Below are 25,749 nucleotides of genomic sequence, written 5' to 3'. Positions count from 1 at the left end.
AACTTTGTGAGCGCAAGTATTTACCTCATGATTTACTGTATGATCGATAGACGGAAAAAAGATGGAGAGGGTCGATTATAATCATAGACGAGGCCGCCTCAGATGCTAGCGATGAGGGTGATGACATCATTGTTGACAGAGGCTGGTTAGGAGAAGGCCCCATCACGGGGGGAGTCGATATAACATGGATTTTGCAATCAGGTTGTTTAGAACTAGAGGCTAGAGATTCCCAAATTCTGACTGGCTTCCTTGAGTTGGTTCTTAGGTCTTCATTCAATATATCATATAGCCTTACGAGAGATTGAAGAGTAACATAAATTGGCATATTTGTCAAGGTGCCAACGTTTTCTATGTCTTGTAGATTTCCGTGCATTGGCTTTTGAACAGATGTAGTAAAAAGGTTTGATGGCAAAAAGTCCACAGTGCATCTCGCAGTATCAAGCTTTTTAACAGTAGAACTGTCGCTGGAAGAGAAAGTGCAGAATCCTCAAATAGGGTGGGGGTGGCGAGAAAATAGTCAATCTCTCTGCAGGGCTCTAGCTTTTGTGCTTCATTTTCATGGCTCAAGCCGAGCTCCAAGAAGGAGTTTTCAACGTCAGCCAAGGGGCGATTACAAGGAAGAGTCAGTGGGCCTCATTACGAGTCCGGCGTTAACCGAGGCGGTGAAACCGCCTGGTTAACGCCGGACTCATATTACCATTCCGCCTCCGTGATTCCCGGAATTACCGGGGCATTACAACCCCGGTTTTCCGGGAATCACGGAGGCGGAATGGTGTAAATCCCCATTCCCATTGAGTCCTATGGGACTCGATGGAAATGGGGATCATGGAAACACCGGCAGCATCTCGTAATGCTGCCGGTGTTTCCTCGTCCGCCTGCATGCAGGAGGTGTTAAACCCGCCAGGTCAGACCTGGCGGGAACATCACCTCCCGCCTGCAGGGGTCGGACTCAGGCGGTCCGGAAACAACGGTGGCGGCGGGTTTACCACCACCGTTATTTCTGGACTGCCTGGGTCGTAATGAGGCCCACTGTGCCCCTTATGAGTGGACCAGAAGGGCATGCCAGAGGATGGAGTCATATTAATGCAGTCAGAACATGTTTTGGGGGCTTGTACAATTGGAGGTGATTTTGTTGTAATATTTCCACCCAAACTGTTAGGTGAGAGAGGGGATTCTTGTATCTCAGAGAAGAGAATTGTGGAACAGGATGGGGAGGCTATGGGAGTGGGGAGGGCCTGCTTTATGTGGCCCACTTCGTAAGTTATATCTTGGCAGGCTCTCCTGTGACATGGAGTGGTATTTTATTTAAGACCTAATTGAACATTTTCAGGTGTTATACCAACCAGTGGGGATATTACTTCTTTAGTCCCTCATTTTTGTCTTCAGATTGTAACCACTCCACTATGTTGTGTTTAAAAAATTTGCTAATGCACATATATGTGTGGAGGGAGGAGAGGGGAACAGAGCTTCTTTAACAGCCAGGCCACATTACAGACCAGCAAAGTAATGGAGTGGAGTCTGCTGCTGAATGGTGTGCATCGCTGTGACACTTGGCGCAATCTGTGAGCTATACCGATCGTATACCTCACAGATTGACCAATCCCCATAGCGAACGTGCACAAGCGGTGCACTAAGCCTTGATGTATGTTATTTATGAAACACATTATCATGGCAGACAATGTCAGCAATGATCTCATAAAGTTGCCATTGTCATGGGCGGGAGGACGTGTAAAATGCCCTGCAGCTCCAGCAGCTTGTATTGGGCTGCTGTATTTAACTGACTGTGCTGATGAGCAACAAAATACATGTGCGTGATAACAAAGTTCTGTTTCTAAATAGTCATAATAGCTTTGTATGAACTATTCACGTGACACTAGCAGGCCGATTCATGGAATAAATGTGCGCCGAAAATTCCGGCGCAGAGGGGCCTATACGTGCGCTGCGCCGAAAAATAGCGAAAAGCGCAGGGAAACCAGCGCACGTCGATTCATGGAAGTCCGTGCGTAAGAAAAGCATAGGACGTGCGCTGAAAAAGTGCGCGGCGCACGCCGGCGCACAGGTCAACCAACGGCGTGCGCCACGGCCACTGCGCTATCACTCCGAGCGCAGCGCACAGCTCTAAAGTAGGCGGAACACAGGGCGGGACACTCGGAATGGGGAATAAAATGGGCCACAACACTCGGAATGGGGAAGAATGTAGGCGGCACGGGGAAGTACAGGAGGCAAGTGCGCGGAACGCCCACACGCTCTCCGGCAACACGCATTCATGGATTCGAACAGGGCAAAACAGCGCTCGATCAAACCAGCGCACAGGCCCAAAAACGTACGCCACAAGTAAGCAGGCGGTAGCGTCCCGACGCACTCAACGAAAGTGCGCCAAAACCTGCGCCAACAAATACCACCCACATACAGCAATGGGCCATACCGTGACCCCAAAGGACTAATGATGTGCAAAGGTGTACGCCATTTACACGGACACCCACTGTTCAAAAATTCGCGCGTGTGTGTACAACGGGTTGCGCGAGAAGTCACTCGCGCGATTGCCCTGGGTACGTGTATCCCGGGGTGCGGGGAAGTCCCACACGCGATTGCCCTGGCCACGTCGATATCAGGGGTGCGTGTGAAGTTCCACACGCGAAAAGCCAGGGTACGTCATTTACAGGGGTGCGCGGGAAGTTTCACACGCGAAAAGCTAGGCTACGGGAATTCCAGGGGTGCGCGTGAAATCCTACACGCGAAAAACTAGGGTACGTCATTTACAGGGGTGCGCGGGAAGTTTCACACGCGAAAAGCTAGGCTACGGGAATTCCAGGGGTGCACGTGAAATCCTACACGTGAAAAACTAGGGTACGTCATTTACAGGGGTGCGCGGGAAGTATCACACGCGAAAAGCTAGGCTACGGGAATTCCAGGGGTGCGCGTGAAATCCTACACGCGAAAAACTAGGGTACGTCATTTACAGGGGTGCGCGGGAAGTATCACACGCGAAAAGCTAGGCTACGGGAATTCCAGGGGTGCGCGTGAAATCCTACACGCGAAAAACTAGGGTACGTCATTTACAGGGGTGCGCGGGAAGTTTCACACGCGAAAAGCTAGGCTACGGGAATTCCAGGGGTGCACGTGAAATCCTACACGCGAAAAACTAGGGTACGTCATTTACAGGGGTGCGCGGGAAGTTTCACACGCGAAAAGCTAGGCTACGGGAATTCCAGGGGTGCGCGTGAAATCCTACACGTGAAAAACTAGGGTACGTCATTTACAGGGGTGCGCGGGAAGTTTCACACGCGGCTCTGCTGGGTGGGTCCTCACAGGTGTTCCATTCACACCCTCCACGTCCCCTGCATGCAACCCACACCACAGGGGACTACCCTGCACACTTGCTCATGCCTCCCACCACCCCCACCCACCCCGCAGTCAGGGGCACCTGCCAGAAGGCCCCCACCCATGTCTACCACCCCCACCCCCCCCGTAGTCAGGGGCACCTTCCAGCAGGCCCCCACCCATGTCTACCACCCCCCCCCCCGCAGTCAGGGGCACCTACCAGAAGGCCCCCACCCATGTACCATCCATGTCCACCTTCACCTGGGTCACAACCCCACACAATCATGACCGTAATGGACAGTCTGCCCTGCAAGAATTCCCAAACAACTATCCCATCCACCCACATATCAAACACAATGACATGTGACACACCCAATGTAAATCATATGAATGAACACATGTCTGTCACACACAGATGTTGCAAGTGAATGTCCAAACAACCCACATGTCATGCATGAAAGCAATGAGATGATACAACACATTGAAGGATCAAATGAAAATGTATTAAAAATAAACAAGGATGGTAAAAATAAAAAATAACAATAAACATGCAATGCAAACTAAATAATAAAAAAGCACAACCAAAAAAATCAGGAACACAAATTAACAAAAATTAAGTAAAATAGGGGTCCAAAATCAAAGTCCAAAATCAAATCCAAGTACAAATGAAAGAAGAAACACATTGCCTCATGTGAAAAAATCAAACACATATTAACATCCCTCAAACTATCAACATGATGATCCGGGTCCATGAGCCCTAATAAATGAAACCTAACTATTTACACTAAGTAAGAAATTGTCTATATACAAAAATGTGGTGCATTGTCCTTTGGCAACCAAATAATAACATTAAAACAAAGGAAACCTAACTACAACTAAACTACAGAACTATATACAAAGGCGGCGGGCAAGTCCTGCGGCTCACTGATCGTTGTTCCGGGCCAGGGCATCATCGAACTCCCGCTCGATGTCCCGGAGGCGGCCCCGTTCCACAGCCCCGAGGGTCCGCAGGGACGCCGATGTACCCACCTCCAACTCCCTGCGGATGGCCTCGAGGCACTCGGCCCGCCTCAGGGCCCTCCGCATGGAGTTCTCCGCCCTGACCATAGCGAGCCGCGCCTCTTCCGCCCGCCGCCGCTCCGCATCTATGGCATGGCCCAACCGCTGCCACACGGAAGACACTTGACGTCCAGGGTCCTCCTGCCCTCCGGCTGATGCCTGCCCCTCTGATGGCGATGGCCCCGAGCCATCAAGGCTCCCACCTTCTTCCTCCTGCTGCTGACGTGCTGGTGCCGGTGCCCTGACACCTGCTGCCTGCACATCCTCCATTGTTTGGGGTGCTGTTGTTGCGGTGGCCACCCCTGCTGGACTCACGACTCCCGACTGGGGCAGGGATGTGTCCTCCACCAGCTTGGCCCCATCGTCAGAGGCAGCTCCACAGGGCACCCAGGTGACAGGTGGGTAGGAAGATGGCACGGAGGACGACTGGCGCATAGGGGGTTCAGGTGAGGAGGGGGTCGGAACAAGGCCCAGTGTATGGAGGAACACAGCCTGGTCTCCCTGAGAATGGGTCCGGACGTGGGCAACCCTGCTGGTGCAAGATGATGCAGACACAGGACCGGGGACAGGATTACACACAGGCACCTCCGCGGCGGCCTGTGCTGCCTCCTGTCCCTGCCCCTGTGCTGCACCACTAGCACCAGTGGAATGCCCACCTCCAGACCCCATCTCAGTCCCTTGCACGGCCTCCTCCTCCACCAAACCCACCACCAACCTGGATGACTCCCTGCCATCTTCCGCCGCGGAACCCTGTGGGGTCTCAGCTGCCCCTTCTGCTGCCGAGGAGTCCAACTTCCTCCTGCGCCTCCTGGACCTCCCCTCGGCAGCTGCGACCTGGGACACAGCACCGGACTCCTCACTCCCCGACGAGATGACAACAGGGGAGGGGAGCCGGGCCTTGCGTCTCCGGCTGGCGGTGGCATCCCTGCTGCTGTGCTCCACAGCACCTTCTCCGCCCTCCACATCAGATGACGCTGCAGGCAGGGAGAGACAGGAGACAGGCATCAGGACACTGTACAATTGACTCACACACATAATAGTTGTACAAGAGTGGCATTGTCATACTCCAGACCTGGCATCACAATCCCCAACACACTTGTCTCCTCAACGCACACACATGAGTCATTCAACAGCCATATTGCTACAGCCCGCTACATACATTCACATACAGCAGCATGAGCAGACAAAGGTGAGCCACACATCACATGATACACACGGACTCAAATACACATGCACACATGCAAAGCACACATCCAAGCATGTGTACCACTCCGCAAACTGTCAGTCATGAGATGAACATCCATGTCACATTTGCAATTCACTCTCCAACATGACAGTGTCACCTGCATCCATGTAGCAACACTGTTGCACCCTTCACAACTACACACACGCACACGCTGCAGACTAATGCACATGGAATCAACATCCATGTGTCACACCACAAGCATGCCAACTCACATGCACAGTCAAACACATGTGCCCACACACAAGCATTTGCACTGCAAGCACACACACACACACATGCACCATCCTTGTCTCACACATCACAGGCACACATGTGCTTGTCTCACAGCCCTGCACACACACATTTATACATGGCCACACAAAGACATGTGCAACATGCACACTCCTGGCACACCACCACACACACAGCTTACAATCAGTATGCATGTACACTCACCGCTCGACTCCAGACAGGTCTGCCTCCCAAGGACCTGGACATGGAGCGCTGGGGATATGCGTTCCAGGACCCAAAGTTCATCTTGCGACAAGTGGCCCCGCCGCCCCTTGGCATCCACTGCCTTCACGAGGCGCCGGGCCTTGTTCAGGGTCCTGGACCTGTAGTCCTCCCTGCGCTTCTTGACTTGATGGAATTCTCGGACTGCCACCCCCTCTGCATTGATGGCAGTCACAATGTCCGTCCAGATCCTGGTCCGTCCTTCCTTGTCGAGGCGCATCCGTCCGTAGAGGGCATCATACTGCCCCAGGACTCGCTCCACCAGGACACCAACTTCGGTGGCACTGAAGCTGGTGCCCCTCTGCCTCCCTGGCCGGGGGTTGCCAGTCGTGCCAGATGTTGTGCTCCCTGACATGGCAACCCCAGAGGCAGGAGTGGGTGGCCAACTGGGTCCTGGGGCTGGGCTGTGGAGCGATGGTACGGCTGTCGGGAGTCTTTGGTTCCAGCAGGGGTGGTCACAGCAACTGCACCCCTGGCTGATGTGCAGGCAGCAAACAGCAGGGCACGTGGGCAGCAGGCAGTCAGGCAGCAGCAGATGGCAGGTGGGAGCGTGCTCGGGGCTCTGGGGGGCAGGATTCCGGACTTAGGGGCAGGAGCGTGGTCTTCCGTGTGTGAACGCGTGGCCAGCTTGATACGGAGTGAATTGGCACGTGAAAATCATGCACGTCTGCGTGGAATCCGAGGAAAGGCCGCGTAAGCACGTCAGCACGCGTACGCGATTTCATTGGTCCAAAGGCACACAGCGAGTAATCGCATATTCAACTGCGCGCGTGAAAAACACCCGGTTACCATTTACATCTGAATACAATTACAATATTAATAACGTACATTTAACCTGGTAAACCTCGAGCATGTAGTCACACACGCTCGGCCACGACACGTGCAAAATTACAACAGGCAATACGGAAAGACGTACGCCTGCAGGAAGCAGGCGTACGTGACCCGGCACGTCTAAATATTCACGTGAAAACATCCTACAAGCTCAGTGCAAAGATGAACATACCGTTCCTAGCAGCAGTGGCTGTGGGTTACCAAAGGAGGAGGAGGAGGAGAGTCAGGGCCAGAATTTTCTCACCCAGAACCAGCCTATTCGGGATGCCTGATGACCAGGTGTATGGGAGGTACAGGTTTCCAGCACACATCATACTGGACCTGGTCAGTGAGTGGGAGGATGACCTCACATCACCCACCCTGTGCTCCCAAGCACTCAGCCCCCTGCAGAAGGTCCTGAATGTACTGCACTTCTTGGGCACTGGATCTTTTCAGCGGACAAGTGCCATAGTGGGTGGTGTGTCACAGGCCACGCAGTCACGCTGTCTACACCAGGTCTTGAACATCATCACTGCACGGCCATCAGTCCGCAGGCACATATATCTCCCCAGGACTCCTGCAGAAAGGCGGGCGTGCATCCAGGAATTCTATGGTGTGGCGCAATTCCCCAAAGTGCTTGGTGCAATTGACTGCACCCATGTGGCTCTACGTCCCCCCAGGGCAACAGAGCACATCTATAGAAACCGCAAGCACTGGCATTCCATCAACGTGCAAGTTGTATGCAATGCCAAGGGAATCATCACATCAGTATATGCCAACTATCCCGGGTCCACCCACGACAGCTTCATCTACAGAATGTCTACCCTAAGCCGGGACCTAGAGGCTGGCCGGCATGGAGATACATGGCTGCTTGGTGAGCATGAATGCCACTGCACATGCATGCATGTCAGATACAGGGTCATGTCACAACACCACTAATGATACCCATCACCACCTCCGCAGGGGACAGTGCCTACCCTATCAGCCACCACATGATGACCCCAATCCGGAACCCCACCACGCCACCCGAGGTAAGGTACAACACAGCCCACATTGCAACACAGGGCATAGTGGAGCGCACATTCGGAGTGCTGAAGTCACGCTTTCGCTCCCTTGACCGTTCTGGCGGGCAGCTGTTATATGCTCCCCCACTAGTGTGCAGGATCATAGTGGCAGCATGTGTCCTGCACAATGTTGCAACACGCCGGGGCCTGCCTGTGGACATGGTGGTGCCCCCACATCCACAACCACATGCACGGCCGCTGCGCATGGGAGGGGAAAGGGCACGGGGGGGAGGCAGCCCGTACGCAACTGGTGGCCAACTTCTTCACCTAGGAATCACAGTGCTGGCTAGTGCACACTGCTCTGGCACATACCATCTGACGATCAATGATGACACTACCTGACAATGTCACAAAATTTCTTGGCAATAAACTGTCAGAAACACATCAGCCTGAGATTGTTAACATGGAAGTGTCACTATGTGTGCACCCCTACCTACACATACACCAGCAATGCATAACTATGAAAAGACACAACTCCATTCATCAAAAATGCATTGGCACAGGCGAATTGCTACATTACAACATTGCCATGTCATCCAATCCCTTCACAGTCCCGCCACAGAGGACACCATGTCATGGTATGTGAGAGCAAACAAACTGACCCTCACAACATGACACCGGTGTCACAAATAGCAGTGCCCCAAATGGAACATAGCCGCACTTGAACAGCTAACCGTGACGGAGGCACTACTACACACCTGTGTAAGAGTCATTTCAATCAAATTACACACCAACCCACCCTGAAGCCCACCAAAACAAGACACAATGCATGTAATCAATGGTAGTCTCAATACCTGATTGTGCTGGTATGTCCTCACCGTCCAGATGTACAGTGATGGCGCCACGCAAAAGTGTCACTGCACATCTACCGACATGTAGTCTGACTCCAGAGAGTATGCCCGTGTGAAGAACTGTGTGAAATACCTGCAAAACATGAGTAACATATGTAAGTTGAGGCACATATCAAACCATCATGCATAGTTAGGTGCAACAACAATGTACACCATGAATGTCTACACAGTATTGACTATGGACTGCCCAACAGCTCATGGAAGTCCAATGTCACCGTGTAATTTGCTGTCACTTGGGCACACCCTTTGCAAGCCCATGGAAACGGAAGCAGGAGGGGTGTGGATGCCAGATACCCAAGCATCGAAACCAAACTCAGGACAAGCCTGCATGTGCCCAGCCACAATACAGTGTATGCCCAGGTACCCACACAAGGCAACACACTTGAAAAATAAAAATATGATAAGAAAAAATGGCCATGAAAGGGCCGGCGGGGAGGGGGGGGGCCACCTATGAGGTCCGAGGACAGGATGCACGCCACAATCCACCTGTGTGGATCATGGGAAGTAAAAACACCCCATAGGCTCGTGGCCCACACGGCTACTCTGTTGTGGGAGATGAGTCGCTATCGCTCTGGCCAGACCCTGCAGCTGACTCAGGAGGTGGGGGAGCTGCCTCAGAAGATGGTGTGACAATGGGAGGCAGCCCACGCAAAGCCCGAGTTTGCTCCTCCATGGCTGCAAGCAGGCGGGTCTGGAAGGTCTGGTTCTGGATTATGATCATGCGGAGGTCCCCATGCAGTAACTTCCGGGATGACCTGACCTCCGCACGAGTTGCCTGCATCTCGGCCGAGAGCGTCCGTGTCAGACGCTCCAGCTGCTCCTCTGTCCTTCTATGGGATGAAGCCTCAAGCTCTGACAGGGTCGACCTGAGGTGATGGAATTCTTCCCTCAGGCCTTCCCTGTGGCGCTGGGACTCCATGGAAAGTGATTCCCGCAGAGTCGCCAGTCCTGCCCGCCTGTCCATGTTGGACGCCAACATGTCCTCCCTGTGTGCCTGGCAGATGGACTCTGTAGCCTGCTCCAGTCGCTCCATCAGCCTTTCTGGGGGGACAATGGAAGAGGCCACCCTATCCATGGCCTGTGCAATCATCTCGGATGATGCTGCCTGTTGGGTGGCCATACCGTAGATGGATTGCTCCCAAGCGGTATTGCCAGGTGGCATACGGCCACCACGTTGGCGGGCACCACACCTGCCTGGGGCAAGGCGGACTGCGCCTTGCTGTGCCGGCAAAGCCTCAGGCTGCAGGACTGCATTCCCTCTCTGATCTGCAGCCCCAGGAACAGGATCAGAGATTGTGTGGTGTGGCCCTGCATCCGTAACCACCGGAGGCTGAGCTGCCGACACTGACATCCCCATTGAGGGCAATAACCCGGCTGCAGGTGGGTCGGACAGAGGAGATTCTCTCCCAAGAACACTCACCTGCGACTGCACATAGGTGTCATCCTCCGAGTCTACACCTGAATACTGCTCGGGGGAGGAACCCCCAGAGACACCCCTCGACAGCACGACCTGCAGCACTTGTGGGTTTTCACCCACAAACACACCACGTCCCTCACTTGTGGAAGGTCGGCCCGGGTTGCCCTCCTGGGACGGCTCCACCACCACATCCCCAGCATCAACAAGTGCGTCGTCCCCTGCAAAGACATGAAAGAGAGAAATGGAAACAGGCATTAGCACCATGGCATACAACAAGGGCTGATGAACAACAGAGCCAGTAGTTCAATGACACATGTCCCACATGACTGGGAAACCTCCTATGCATTCACCATCATTGGGTCTGGAGGGGAGGCTCAGGGCACACAATGATGACACAGAGAATGGAGAGCAACGCCTGCTCCCCATGCTGCCTAGCACTGGCATCACACATTGGCCGGTGATTGCCATGTCAAATGCACATGCCATCACACACATGGCATGTGACATAGCCACCAAGTGAAGAGGGAGAGGAGGGCAACTATTTTGGATTTTGGCCACTCTGGTCCTGACATTGCTTCATCACATCAAGAAGTTAACATGTTGGACATGGATCTGCTAGTCCCAATTGGCCACGATGCACAGTGCCTTGTCAACATTAACAAAATGCAGTAAACAATGAGATTCCACCTCCCCATCACCTGTAATGGATTCATATAGCATTCGTGAAGCACCTGTACAGAAATGTATGAAGGAACAGCGGAGCACTGAGGGGTGGTGGGGCAGAAGGGGATGCCATTCAACAATCCTACTGGTGCTGGTGTCATTCATGTAACGCAAGTGCAGAGGTGGGTGGCACAATGAAGTGCAAGGGGAAGTTGCGGCTGGTAGTGCTGTACAAGGTAAGTAGGACTTAACGTCGAGGGCAGATGGTGGTAGGCGCAGACAAGTGCTGGGGGGGTGGCCTATAGGGGTACAGAGACAGTCATGCAGTGCTGTGGGCTCGGAGGGGACAGGGGAGGTACACACTGCATCTGGCTTGGCAAGGTCCTTGCAGATTTCAATGTGTCCTGCAGAGTTGTCAGATGCCGCAGATATGTGCCCTTGGATTGGGGCTCTCATCTTGGTGAGAAGGGTGAGACGCTATTGCCTTTGGAGCAGGTGGCAGGCCAGTTTGCCAGAGGATGAGCATGATGCAGGCCATTTCCTCGCTGCCACCCGGCACCTGTGTTTTGGGTTCACAAGATGCGAGTCACGCCAGGAGTCAGCATTGGCATGGGGCTTCAGGCGGATTGTCATGACCGTGGCAAAGACATCCAGTGTACCTGACATAGAGTGGAGCATGGAGTGGGCCCTGTCAGGATGGGAGTGAGCCTAAGGGGGAGCTGGATGGGGGGGAGATTTTGGCTGCATAAGCCTCGACTGACACACACTTCATGGGTTGGAATACCAAGAAGGTGTGTGACAGTGGTGAGGGTGGCTTTGCCTGTGGGGTGGTGAGGGTGAGGTGGGAGGAGAGGAGAAAGTGATCACTCCAGGAGAGAGGAGTGCAGAGAGGGATGGAGAGGGGAAGGTCAGATGAGATCAGAGCATCAAGAGTGTGCCCTGCAGAATGAGTAGGGACAGACGGGAGTTTAGAGGGTGATAGGGAGTTGCTGAGGTCACGGAAAAGTCACGTGGGGGGACAACAAGCATGCAGGTGGATGCGTACATCACCAAGGAAGAGGATTTCAGTGTCTGGGTACATGAGTGAGGAGGAGAGGTGAGGCCACTCAGAAAGGAAGTAGTACATTTGACCATTTTTCCGATACACAGTACGCACAGTTTGTGAATGTCGAGGTAAGATGGAGAGAGACGTCACACAAGCCATTCCAGAGGGGAGTAGGTCTACGTAGGAGTGACAGTGGCAGGAATACCCTCAGGGAAGGCAAGGGCACACCCCCCCCTGCACAGTAGTGCCGGGCCAAGGAGAGGATCTCCTGAACGTCAGGTAGGAGTGTGTCAAAGATGCAGACAGAGCTGGCCGTCAGACATGTTTCCATGAGAGCAAGGATGTCAAGGTGCATTACCTCATGTAAGTGACATATATTGGAGGAATGCCTGATGCAGCGGCAGAGTAAGGAGTGTAAATGTGGAGGAGGTTGACAGCCTTGTAGGACTTACGGGGAGTGCTACAGATCAGAGGTGCAGCTTGTGTAGGAGTTGGAGTGGGAGGCGGAGAAGGATCATGGGAGGGTGCAGGGAGGCAGTGCAGGATAGATGAGGAGAGAGGAGGGGGGACAGCAGGAGAGGAAAGGAAGTTGATGAGATGTGGGTAGCATTTGTCAAGGAGAATAAGGTTGGCCTGAGGTCCTTGGACTGAGATGCTCCCATTACCATACTCATCAATTGTGGCCTCTGAGGATTGGAAGGAGGCCAAGAGTACACCCCAACGGGTCACACCATTGATGGTGGAAGAGGAGCAAGGAGAGAGGACTGGGACCATGTGAAGGGTCCATGGGACAGGCAAAGGCATGTATGAGCAGATGTCAGTGAGAGTTAACCTTGAGTAGGCTCAGATGTACTTGTCAGCAATAGGGTGGGTCGCATTGGAGGGCAGGGTGCCCTCATTTGACTGTTTGCAAGCAGGTGTCGTGAGTAGGGCATGATGGTCTGAACAGTAGAAGTCAGGGAAGATAGACCATGAAGAGCAGCATGGAGTGTGAGGGAATGGGGCTTGAAACCAGACGGAACAAGAGCACACAGGTAGGAGGTGGGTGTCAAGGCAAAATCCAGAGTATGACAGCATGTTGAGTGCCATGTATATACAGAGGACGCATTAGCATGTGGTATCATTGCATGTCAGGCATGTGATGATGGAACTTGAATGGCTGGGGGAAAGTGTAGGAATGGTATGTAAGACATAAGATGAATAGACAGGGGAGAATGAGCAACAATGTCGTGACAAAATGACAATTCAAGGGGAACTTCCATGGTGTAGGGCCATATGTGCACTGTTGGCAGTAGGGATAGTGGTGTGGGCACATGGTGTTGCACTGAACATACTGGATGAGGCACATGGGTGACACTATCAACTCTGCCACACACCCCCTTGACAGGCACACAACATGAAGGCTTCGCACACACACCATGCACATTGATATAACACACATGCATGTGCACTCACCGGATGATGCCTCGTAATCAGGGAGATCTCCCACACCTTGGAGTTGTCCCTCGGTGACGTAGGATCCAGCTACGGACTCGTGTGGTGTGAGTTCTATTTCCTGTGCTGGGGACCCACCTCCAGTCACCAAGGTTGCGGCATGACTTGAGGCCAGCTTATCCTTTGCCCTGCGCTTAAGGTCATTCCAGCGCTTCTGGCAATCACTAGCTGTGCGCCTCACTACTCCAAGGGCACTTATTTTGTCAGCAATGGTCTGCCAGTGTGCCTGGCGTCTGGCATGTGTGGTCTTGGACCCTGCAACGATGACCATTTCCCTATCATGGTCTGACACATACTGAACAAGTGCATTCAGTTCGGCGTCTGTGAAGCTGGGCTTCCTTGATGGGCCGGACTGTGCAGCCGTGCCTGGGGCATCAGCCTGTGCCGGACGTGCACTCTTCCTCTTGCGCTTGGAAGGGGGTGGGGATCCAGAGTGTCCTACGCCGCTGTGGACACTAGGGGCAGGAGCCGTGGTGGACTCAGTACTGGGTGTGTGGGATTGCACACTCAGCATGGGAGTAGGTGCAGGCATTGGGGGTAGAGGGATAGGGTCAGGCCTGATCTGAGGTGCATGAACTAGGACCGACACAGTCTTGGCAGGGTGTATGAGAGGTGGGGTGGATGGAGCCACACCCTGGCCACGGGGGGCAGCAGATGACCTATCTGGCATAGATGCGCGTGTCCTGATGACACCAATGTGCACCGGTGCACGTGCAGTGGACCTGCTGACCTGGATGTCAGCGATGGAGTCACCCTCGGACAGGTCTGGTGCCACAATGGGCTGGTCCAACAAGGGCTGATCAGGGTTGGTATCAGCCACATGACCCTCAACCTGGGGGGGGGGGGCATGGGTGTCCCTGACTGGTCCTCCAGACTGGGGGGGACAGGGGCACCCTGCAAGTCACAACCACGTCCCCTAGTGGATCCTCCACGGCCACCACGTGTGGCTCGGCCACCTTTGCCACCCTTACGGCTTGCACGCCTCCCAACCATGGCACTGATGTTATTGTGCGTATGGGAGTGGGTGTGCACAATTGTCCTGGGCAATTGGGTGTCAAAGGGGTTGGGTACCAGATGGTATTCGTACCCTAGTGCAGTGGCAAGGCTATATGACACCCCTGGGGAAAGATGACGGGTCACGCAACGCACAGGCACCCCAAAAAAGTTAAGGAACGTGCACGATACCCTCCTAGACCACGTGTGCGTATGAAAAACCCTGCACTACGCTGTGGCATCCAGTAACACAGTAATGAACGTATGCGTGTCACACGCAGCCTAGATTGACCTCTGAAGAGGTACGTGACACACGGGGCAAGCACAGATGATAGATGCGTGCGCAACTCACCGTCTGCCAGGGAGAAATGCGTCAAAAAGACGTGCGTGTGCGCGTTGGCAACACCCCCGCCAAAAGAAGAATGGGACGCTGTCTGAGGAGACAGGACAACAGTAGAAGGGAACGCTGTGTGAGGAAACAGGCCCAGGAAAAAGAGCAAAAAAGAAAAAGCTGTCAGAGGTAACAGGGAGTACGACCTTTGAACGCCGTGAAGTAAATCGCGTGTCAACTGACAAGAAGTACAGAATACACCAACTCGCTCTCCGCGAAAAGCACGTACAAGGAAATGGCGTTCTACATGTACCTTTTATGCAGGCCCACAGGTCCTGCGTCACTTCCGCGTGTAGGCGCTGAAGGGCCAGCCTCCAATCACACGCATTGACACTGGCTTGTGTTTCTTTCACGCGTGTTGGGAAACGGCCATGCGTTATGGACGCGCTTACGCGCCTGGCCCTTTGGACCAATGAAATCGCGTACGCGTGCTGACGCGCTCGCACGGCACGTGTTTATTTTTCACGTGGGTTGGGAAACACCCGTGCGTCATAGGCGCGCTTACGCGCCTGGCCCTTTGGACCAATGAAATCGCGTACGCGTGCTGACGCGCTCGCGCGGCACGTGTTTATTTTTCACGTGTGTTGGGAAACACCCGTGCGTCATAGGCGCGCTTACGCGCCTGGCCCTTTGGACCAATGAAATCGCGTACGCGTGCTGACGTGCTTACGCGCTGAGGGCCTTTCCTCGGATTCCACGCAGACGTGCATGATTTTCACGTGCCAATTCACTCCGTATCAAGCTGGCCACGCGTTCACACACGGAAGACCACGCTCCTGCCCAGAAGGCCGAGTTACTGCCCCCCAGTGCCCCGAGCAGCCTCCCAAGTGCCATCTGCTGCTGCCTGCCTGCCTGCCTGCTGCCCCCGTGCCCTGCCATTTGGTGCCTGCACATCAGCCATCTGCAGGCGTACAGTTGCTGTGTCCACCCCTGCTGGAACTGAATACTCCCGACTGGAAGAACACCACTCCACAGCCCAGCCCCAGGACCAAGTTGCCCACCCACTCCTGCCTCTGGGGTTGCCATGTCGGGCACTGAAACATCTGGCACCACTGGCAACCCCCAGCCAGAGAGGCAGAGGGGCCCCAGCTTCAGTGTCACCGAGGTTGGGGTCCTGGTGGAGCGAGTCCTGGGGCAGTATGATGCCCTCTTCGGAAGTAGCCGTGCCAACTATGAAGGACGGACTCGGATCTGGGACGACATCGTGACTGCCATCAACGCGGAGGGGGTGGCAGTCCGCGACAACCGACATGTCAGGAAGCGTTGGGAGGACTGCAGGTCCAGGACCCTCTCAAAGGCCCGGCGCCTCGTGGAGGGGGGCCGGGGCCACATGAGTTCGATCCAAATGAGGGTCCTGGCACGCATACACCCAGCGCTCCACTCCCAGGTCCTTGAGAGGGAGACCCGTCTGGAGTTGAGCGGTAAGTGTGCAGGCATTGCTGTGTGAGACAGTGCATGTTGCAGTGTGCTGGTTGTGTGATGCTGTATGTGTGGAATGGGCCTTGTAGGCATGTATGTGTGCAGTGTTGTCATGGCGATGCATGTGCGACCAGTAATTTGTGGATCACATGGTTGTTGTATGTGTTGCTATGCAACCTGAGGAGGCCTATGCAGATTGGACACATGTGAGCATGCAAGTGTATGTTCGTGGACATGGGTGTGGGTGAGGGATGGATGCTGATGCCAGGTACATGTATGGTGTCGAGGTCGGTGTGCTTGACCTGCATGTCTGTGACTTTTGAATGGATGCATGACACATGTCTGTGACACTGTACAGATTCACTGATGCTGCCTAATCATCCTTGTATCCACTGTGTTTGTGATGTACGAGGCCACATGGATGTGACAGAGGTGAAGTGTGTGCGTGTGATTTGCATGACCAATGATGCATGTGTGTTCCATGACATCGTACTTTAGAAGAGTGCAGTGGACATGTATGTTGATGTGCATGCCATGGACCATGGGTGTTGCGTGTGTGTATTGCCTGACCCATGTGTTGTGGAGGGACATGATAGAAGTGTACTTTACCATTGCCAGTCATCTGATATTGCTTCCTGTGTAGGGGACCATTGTACAGTGCCCTGATGCTTGTGTTCTATGTCTCCCTCTATGCAGCGGCTAGTGATGGAGAGGGCGGAGACGGCGCTGTGGAGGTAGACGGCGGGGATGCCCCCACGGCTGCGGCGGAAGGGGTGGGTGAGCCCCCACAGGGGCCAGCTACAGCGGAAGAGGGCAAGGAGCCATCCAGGTTGGTGGTTTCTACAGAGGAGGAGGCGGCCGAGACTGAGGCACACCTGAGGCCTGGTGGGGGCATCCCTGCTGGTGCAAGTGGTGCAGTCCAGGGCCAGGGGCAGGAGGCAGCACAGGTCGCCGTGGAGGTGCCTGTGCATGTCGCTGTCCCTGACCCTGTGAGTGCACCACCATGCACCAGCATGGATGCCCCGTCCCAGGCCCGTCCGCAGGTGGAGGGGGTGTCTATGTCATCTGACTCCCCTCCACCTGCGGACGAGGGGACCCGTGGGCGCATGGAAAAGGTCCTGATTGGGGTCGCGTTGCGCACGGGGGTCATTCGTGATGACGTGCGTGCTTCCCGGGAGGAGCACGCACATCATCACGAAGAGCACCGTGCCGACGTGGCCCAGTTGGGATCTGCCATTGGCGCGGGTTTTCTGCAGGTGATGGCCAATGTGTCGGGCATCTCCTCCTCTGTGGAAAGTATGCGCCGGTCGTTCTCCTTGCCGTCTTCCGGCCCAGTTGACACCAGGGCCCCCTGTGGACCTGCCCCGACCAATGCAGCCGGCTCAGTGGGGATCCCATCCCTGCCACAGTCGGGAGTCGGTGGTCCAGCTGGTGTGGACACCATGGCAACTGGACCCCTGCAGGTGGAGGATGTGCCGGCATCATCAGGCAGGGCACGTGCACGACGGCGTCGGTGGATACCCTCAGCCTGGATGCCGTCGTGCTGGCAGAGGCAGTGGCTGCAGAGGCAGCGGCAGCGACGTGGGAGGCGTCATGGCTCGGGGCCATCAACATCGGAGGGGCAGCCATCGGCTGGAGGGCAGGAGGACCCTGGACAGAATGTGTCTTCCGTGTGGCAGCGGTTAGGCCACGCAATAGATGCGGAGAGGCGGCGGGCAGAAGAGGGGCGGCTCGCTATGGTCAGGGCAGTCGACTCCATGCAGAGGGCCCTGAGGCGTGCCGAGTGCCTCGAGGAGATCCGCAGGGGCTTGGAGGTGGACACTGCGTCAGCCCTGCGGGCCCTCGGGGCCATTGAGGAGGAACGCCTCGGGGAGATAGAAAGGGAGTTCAATGATGCCCTGGCCCATAACATCTCTCAGTGAGCCGCAGGACTGGCCCGCCGCCTTTGTATATAGTTATGTAGATAGTAGGTTTCCTTTATTTTTATTTATTATTTGGGTTGATTGGACAATGGCCCACGTTTTTTGTATATAGTTCGCATTAGTTAGGTTTTGGGTAGGTTTCATTTTATGGTTTTTAGGGATATTGGACCCGGACAATCATCTTTGTACATAGTTTGTGGATGTTTTCGATTTTATTATTTGGACCATGGGGCAATGTGTTTGTTTTTGATTTCCATTTTGATTGACTTTGCACCCGTTCTTTTGGATTTCACCTTTCATTAGAATTTTTTTTTTTTTTCCTGTTACTTTGTGTATTCATTTAGGTGTTTCTTTTTTTTTCCTTCTTACATTTTAATACATTGTTCTTTTGATTCTATTGTGTGGACTTCTCTCATTGGTTTGTTGACTGTCACAATCTGGGTTTTCACAGTCATGTGTTGCCATTGTGTGAGTCTGACGGACTTGGACTCATGCGCATACTGCTCATTGGTTATGTATCATGTAATGGGTATTTGATTTTGGAATGGATGTGTACCTTGGATGTGTGTATGGACTGGGGTGACATGGGGTGGGATGTGGTTGCCCATGGGATCCTGGGATCTGTATTGTGATTTCCTATTGGTAGGGGAACATCTGTGTGGGCCTGGTGGAGGGTGCCCCACAGTGCTGGGGGGTGGGTGTGGTGGGAGGCATGAGTGGGGCATAAGTGGGGGCCTGCTGGCAGGTGCCCCACAGTGCTGGGGGGTGGGGGTGGTGGGAGGCATGAGTGGGACATGGGTGGGGGCCTGGTGGAGGGTGCCCCATGACTGCTGGGGGGTGGGTGTGGTGGGAGGCATGAGTGGGACATGAGTGGGGGCCTGCTGGCAGGTGCCCCACAGTGCTGGGGGGTGGGTGTGGTGGGAGGCATGAGTGGGACATGAGTGGGGGCCTGCTGGCAGGTGCCCCACAGTGCTGGGGGGTGGGGGTGGTGGGAGGCATGAGTGGGACATGAGTGGGGGCCTGCTGGCAGGTGCCCCACAGTGCTGGGGGGTGGGTGTGGTGGGAGGCATGAGTGGGACATAAGTGGGGGCCTGCTGGCAGGTGCCCCACAGTGCTGGGGGGTGGGGGTGGTGGGAGGCATGAGTGGGACATGGGTGGGGGCCTGGTGGAGGGTGCCCCATGACTGCTGGGGGGTGGGTGTGGTGGGAGGCATGAGTGGGACATGAGTGGGGGCCTGCTGGCAGGTGCCCCACAGTGCTGGGGGGTGGGTGTGGTGGGAGGCATGAGTGGGACATGAGTGGGGGCCTGCTGGCAGGTGCCCCACAGTGCTGGGGGGTGGGGGTGGTGGGAGGCATGAGTGGGACATGAGTGGGGGCCTGCTGGCAGGTGCCCCACAGTGCTGGGGGGTGGGTGTGGTGGGAGGCATGAGTGGGACATAAGTGGGGGCCTGCTGGCAGGTGCCCCACAGTGCTGGGGGGTGGGGGTGGTGGGAGGCATGAGTGGGACATGAGTGGGGGCCTGCTGGCAGGTGTGCAGGGTAATCACCTGTGGTGTGGACTGCATGCAGGGGACGTGGAGGCTGTACAGGGAAGACCTGTGAAGACCCAACGATCGGAGTAGCGTGTTCAAATATCCACGCCCCCCTGAAATGGACGTAGCCTAGCTTTTCGCGTGTGAAACTTCCCGCGCAACCCTGTAATGGACGTACCCTGGCTTTTCGCGTGTGGGACTTCCCGCGCACCCCTGGAATTCCCGTAGCCTAGCTTTTCGCGTGTGAAACTTCCCGCGCACCCCTGTAATGGACGTACCGTGGCTTTTCGCGTGTGGGACTTCCCGCGCACCCCTGCAATTCCCGTAGCCTAGCTTTTCGCGTGTGAAACTTCCCGCGCACCCCTGTAATGGACGTAGCCTGGCTTTTCGCGTGTGGGACTTCCCGCGCACCCCTGGTATTCCCGTAGCCTAGCTTTTCGCGTGTGAAACTTCCCGCGCACCCCTGTAATGGACGTAGCCTGGCTTTTCACATGTGGGACTTCCCGCGCACCCCTGGTATTCCCGTAGCCTAGCTTTTCGCGTGTGAAACTTCCCGCGCACCCCTGTAATGGACGTAGCCTGGCTTTTCGCGTGTGGGACTTCCCGCGCACCCCTGGTATTCCCATAGCCTAGCTTTTCGCGTGTGAAACTTCCCGCGCACCCCTGTAATGGACGTAGCCTGGCTTTTCGCGTGTGGGACTTCCCGCGCACCCCTGGTATTCCCGTAGCCTAGCTTTTCGCGTGTGAAACTTCCTGCGCACCCCTGTAATGGACGTACCCTGGCTTTTCACGTGTGGGACTTCCCGCGCACCCCTGGTATTCCCGTAGCCTAGCTTTTCGCGTGTGAAACTTCCCGCGCACCCCTGTAATGGACGTAGCCTGGCTTTTCGCGTGTGAAACTTCCCGCGCACCCCTGTAATGGACGTACCCTGGCTTTTCGCGTGTGGGCCTTCCCGCGCACCCCTGTAATGGACGTACCCTGGCTTTTCGCGTGTGGGACTTCCCGCGCACCCCTGGTATTCCCGTAGCCTAGCTTTTCGCGTGTGAAACTTCCCGCGCACCCCTGTAATGGACGTACCCTGGCTTTTCGCGTGTGGGACTTCCCGCGCACCCCTGGTATTCCCGTAGCCTAGCTTTTCGCGTGTGAAACTTCCCGCGCACCCCTGTAATGGACGTAGCCTGGCTTTTCGCGTGTGGGACTTCCCGCGCACCCCTGGTATTCCCGTAGCCTAGCTTTTCGCGTGTGAAACTTCCCGCGCACCCCTGTAATGGACGTACCCTGGCTTTTCGCGTGTGGGACTTCCCGCGCACCCCTGTAATGGACGTAGCCTGGCTTTTCGCGTGTGGGACTTCCCGCGCACCCCTGGTATTCCCGTAGCCTAGCTTTTCGCGTGTGAAACTTCCCGCGCACCCCTGTAATGGACGTACCCTGGCTTTTCGCGTGTGGGACTTCCCGCGCACCCCTGGTATTCCCGTAGCCTAGCTTTTCGCGTGTGAAACTTCCCGCGCACCCCTGTAATGGACGTAGCCTGGCTTTTCGCGTGTGGGACTTCCCGCGCACCCCTGGTATTCCCGTAGCCTAGCTTTTCGCGTGTGAAACTTCCCGCGCACCCCTGTAATGGACGTACCCTGGCTTTTCGCGTGTGGGACTTCCCGCGCACCCCAGTAATGGACGTACCCTGGCTTTTCGCGTGTGGGACTTCCCGCGCACCCCTGCAATTCCCGTAGCCTAGCTTTTCGCGTGTGAAACTTCCCGCGCACCCCTGAAATGGACGTAGCCTGGGATTTGACGTGTGACACTTCCCGCGCACCCTTGAAAATCGCATGGGCCGCTTGCCGTGATGGTCCAGGGTTAGCGTAGCCCCTTGCGCTGGTTTGTGATTTTTATGAGATTTCCCAGCGCAAGGGGCGTTCCTGGGGGCGTAACTGGCGCTGCAGCGAGTCGCTGCGCCACTGTGCGCCACGGCTGCCTGGGGAAGCTAAAATCCATGAATACGCTGTGCGCCGGATTCGGTTTTGGCGCACGCGGCTGGCGCAGACTATCGCACGCGCACGCTGTGCGCCAGCCGCGTGCGCTACTTGTGCGCTGAATTCTATGAATTACCCTGTAGGTGTCAGCAGTGCTTAAATGGTAAATTAATAAGTATCAAGGGCCAAATATCTGCAAACACACTTGTGCCAAGCTCGAGCAGCAGGTTGCCACACACTGCTGCCTCCGCCCACAGTTGCTGCCCATAATGTCAACATAGGGGTGCAGCTGCATTTCCCTCAGCCTCATTTGGGGGTGACCTGCGCACAACCCATGGCAGATGTGAGATTTACAAAAGCCAATCAAAATAACATAGGATAGTAGTTTGGTCTTGAAATGAGACACCAAATAGTTAACTGCTTCTTCAAACGCATCATCCTCGTTTACCAATTTCCTACGATTCTATAGGTGTCAAGTACAATATTTTGAAAATGGATCCACAGGAAATAGTGCAAAAGTGTTTCCTTCGTATAACAAAGTGATGGACACATGCAGACACCCACATTACTGAAACGATGATCTTGCCTGTTGAGCACCTCAGCATGATCTTCTGTAAGGTCAGATCAGGCAACTCTTCCTGGGAGTGGCCTTTTTCCTGACCTTGCCCGTCAGGTAGTGCTGTTAGCTGGTGACTGCCCTGTTGCTTCTCTTTTCTGAGCCAGGTGTCCCACTGATAGTATTGGTGACTGTGAAGCACTAACAGCAATAATGTGCAGGTGTGGGTTTAAGACTCAGCAAGCAGCCTGGTAGGCACCTGTGTATTGGTGTACACCATGCTGGCTGCATACAAGATGAAAAAGGGGACCTACAGGTGTGCGCTTAGATGCATTACTAGCAGTGGCTCAGGAAATCCAGCGTCATACTGGCACATATACATGTGCATGTTTGCCTTACAAATGAACTAGTGAGTTGCACCTGGTACCAGGCTGCCTGGCTGCTGCTACCCGCACGACACCCAGAAGCCACAAATCCTGTTGCAGGAGTGGTGCCAGTTATTACAGTAGCAGAGTGTCCTTAACGGCATGACCAGCACACGTACCCAGTCCTGCCACCTATTGGGTCACTGTTATTCATTTGGTTGGATAACTAGCACCACAGTGCTCGGGGCCGTTGAGACAAATTCGGGAGAAGGGTGCTGTGGATGAGAAGATTGGCCCAGATGAATGTCCGAGGAGTTTACTGGTGAGTAAAACACTTTTCTATCTTTGGAGGGCTTTTGGAACAAGTGTTGTCAAAGCCAAGAGTTGTAAAATAAATCAAAGTTCTTCACAAACCTTTAAAGGGTGGAGATAGGAGCAGGCGTTTCAGTAGTCAAGTCATAAGAAGGCTTTGAGTTCCTGACCCTATGATGCTAGGATGATGAAACTTTTCAAGAAGGCTTATGGGACTAGCTGGAAACCACAGAAGTTCCAGGTGACAACGCGGAACAGCAACACTTTTGTAATTGTAATTGCAATTGTTTATGTGTAAAGCGCTTATACACAAGTGAAGTGCTTCAAATCACTTCAAGGCGGGAAGGGAACAAGGGAATACAGTTCTCATTCTTAGACCTTGAAGTTTGCAAATGATCTAACAAAAAATAACTAGCATACTAGGCCTGAGGCATTTCAACTAGTGCAAGTGCATGACAGGAAAAAATGAGAGAAGTGGGTTGGGGGGAAGGAAAAGACCATACAATCAATAAACTACCGTACTATGCATAACGACATGTCAGATAATGCAAGTGCATGATAAAGAGTGGGAAGAGAAAGGGGGTGGGAGGACATACAGACAATATGTATCAGGCGCAACCAAGATAGAGAGGGGAGACAGAGGGAGGACAGGACAAACAATCTTGATAGGCCTAGTACATGCAAGGTCGTGCAAGTGCGCAGACAGGAACTGCGAGGAATGGGGAGGGGGACAAATGCGCCCAGTCCAACAGGGGCCTGAGTTAAGTGCAGGGAGGTTGCCCCTCTGATGGAAGGTATTCCGAGTGCAGAAGTGCCAGGCAGAGTGCAAAGGCCCGGAGGCAAGTGCAGGACTGGCGGGGAGACTGGGACCTGTGAGCCTCTGGAAGTGCACCAGGCAACCAATCAGCGAAATTGAGCAAGTTGGGGAGGAGAAAGGAGAAAGGCAGCAGGAGAGCAAAGAAAGGAGGTTAGCAGGGGAGAGGGTGAGAGAAAGAGGAAGAGAAGAGGAAGGTTCTTGAGGTGTTTCCGGAATTTAAGATAATCTGGCTCAAGACAAAGAGAGGCAGGGAGGTTGTTCCAGAGGGAGGCACCTGTAGAGGGTAATGATCTACCCCAACATCTCTGTTGGAAAAGTGGTTCACCCGCAGGGAGTTGGAGGAGGCCGAGCGAAGGGTTCTAGAAGGAGAGTATTTAGGAAGAGAGTGTTGTAGATAGTGCAGGGTCTGGCCACAGAAAGCTTTGTGCACTATGCAGAGGGACTTCAACTTCATCCTTGCAGCCACAGGGAGCCAGTGGAGGGATTTCAGCACTGGAGAGATGCGGTCGCTGGGCTTGAGGCCAAGGATACTCTCACGGTTCTGTTCTGGATAAGTTGAAGAGGTCGGAGAGTAGAAGTAGGAAAATTGAGAAAGAGACTGTTGCAGTAGTCTAGTCTGGAGAGAATCAGGGCTCTGAGGCCGGTGAGCCTCTGTTGGAAAGTGAGAAAAGGTAGAATACCTCTGAGGAGGTGCAGCTTATCGTGAGACTTTTTGGAGATGTCTGAGATGTGCGAAGAGAAGGAGAGAGTGGAGTTGGAGGTGACCCCTAGAATTTTTGCCTCAGTGGTGGGTGAGGGCGCAGGACCAAGGGAGGCCGGCCAGTGTGAAAGTGGGAAAGCGGGAGCAGGGGTCCCAATGAGGAAGACCTCTGTCTTACTGGCATTAAGGCAGCGATCATTAGCATCCGCACAACACAGAAAGTTGGAGGTGAAGGCAGAGATCATGTGGGCCAGAGGGGCCATGTAGACATTGAAAAACCAGCGGGATAGATTAGATCCTTGGGGGACACCACCAGTAAGAGTGTGATAGCAGAGAGAAAGGGCCCAGGTTCCGCTTGGGAAGGACGGTCACAGAGAAAAGACGCTAGCCACACCAGGGCCTGATCTGTGATATCCAGGTCATCACAGAGACGTCAGATCAGGACGTTGTGGTTTACTGTATCGAAAGCAGAGGAGAGGTCAGGAAGAATGAGGACAGAGGGAGAGTTAGAGTCAAGCTTTGAGAGCAGGTCTTCACAAGTGTTCGGAAGAGCAGTTTCCATGCCTCTGGATGCCCTAAAGAGAGACTGATGGTCATGGAGACAACCAACAGATTCAGTATGGAGGGTAAGCTGAGAGATAGCCAACTTCTCCAAGAGTTGGCCCAGGAAAGGGGTGATAGAGATCAGGTGAGATCAGGTGATAGTTTGTCGGAATAGAAGGGTCGGCAGAGGGTCTTCTGAGCAGAGGGTGTACAAGAGAATGCTTGAGAGAAGTGGGGAAAACTCCAGTGGCGAAGGAGAGGTTGCAGAGGTATGCCAAGGCTGGAGCTAGAGAGTTAATGTTGTCTTTGATGGTTTTACAGGGCTAAGAGTCCACCTGTTTGGAAGAGGTTTTCATAGACCGGACGTGTCTAGTAACCTCCTCAGGTGTGACAGGGGAGACGGGGGAGAAGAGGGGTAGTGGTAGGAGCAGTCGAGGGGGGCCCAAGAGATGATGGTACACAAATGGGTGCAGATGAGAGAGGAGAAAAGGATGACCTGTGTTTTAGTAGTGATGTGTGCAGAGACGGCCCCACAAAGGGCCTGGATGAGGATGCAACAGGGTTGGCCAGTTCCATGCAGACTTTGAAATGTTTGCTTTGTTGTTGGATGCCGCAGAGATGCAGGCTTGGATATGGACTCTTTTCTTGGACCAGATGCAGAGTTTATATTGCCTTTGCAGAAGGCGGCAGGCCAGCTTGTCAGAGGGTGCACCTGAAGCTCCTCATTTCCGTTTGGCTGGCCTGCACTTGCGTTTAAGGTCAGCCAAGTCA

The sequence above is a fragment of the Ambystoma mexicanum genome, chromosome 4q (genome assembly GCF_040938575.1).
Source record: "Ambystoma mexicanum isolate Mex_15411 chromosome 4q, UKY_AmexF1_1, whole genome shotgun sequence".
NCBI lineage: Eukaryota > Metazoa > Chordata > Amphibia > Caudata > Ambystomatidae > Ambystoma > Ambystoma mexicanum.
Note: the sequence above shows the minus strand (reverse complement) of the source record.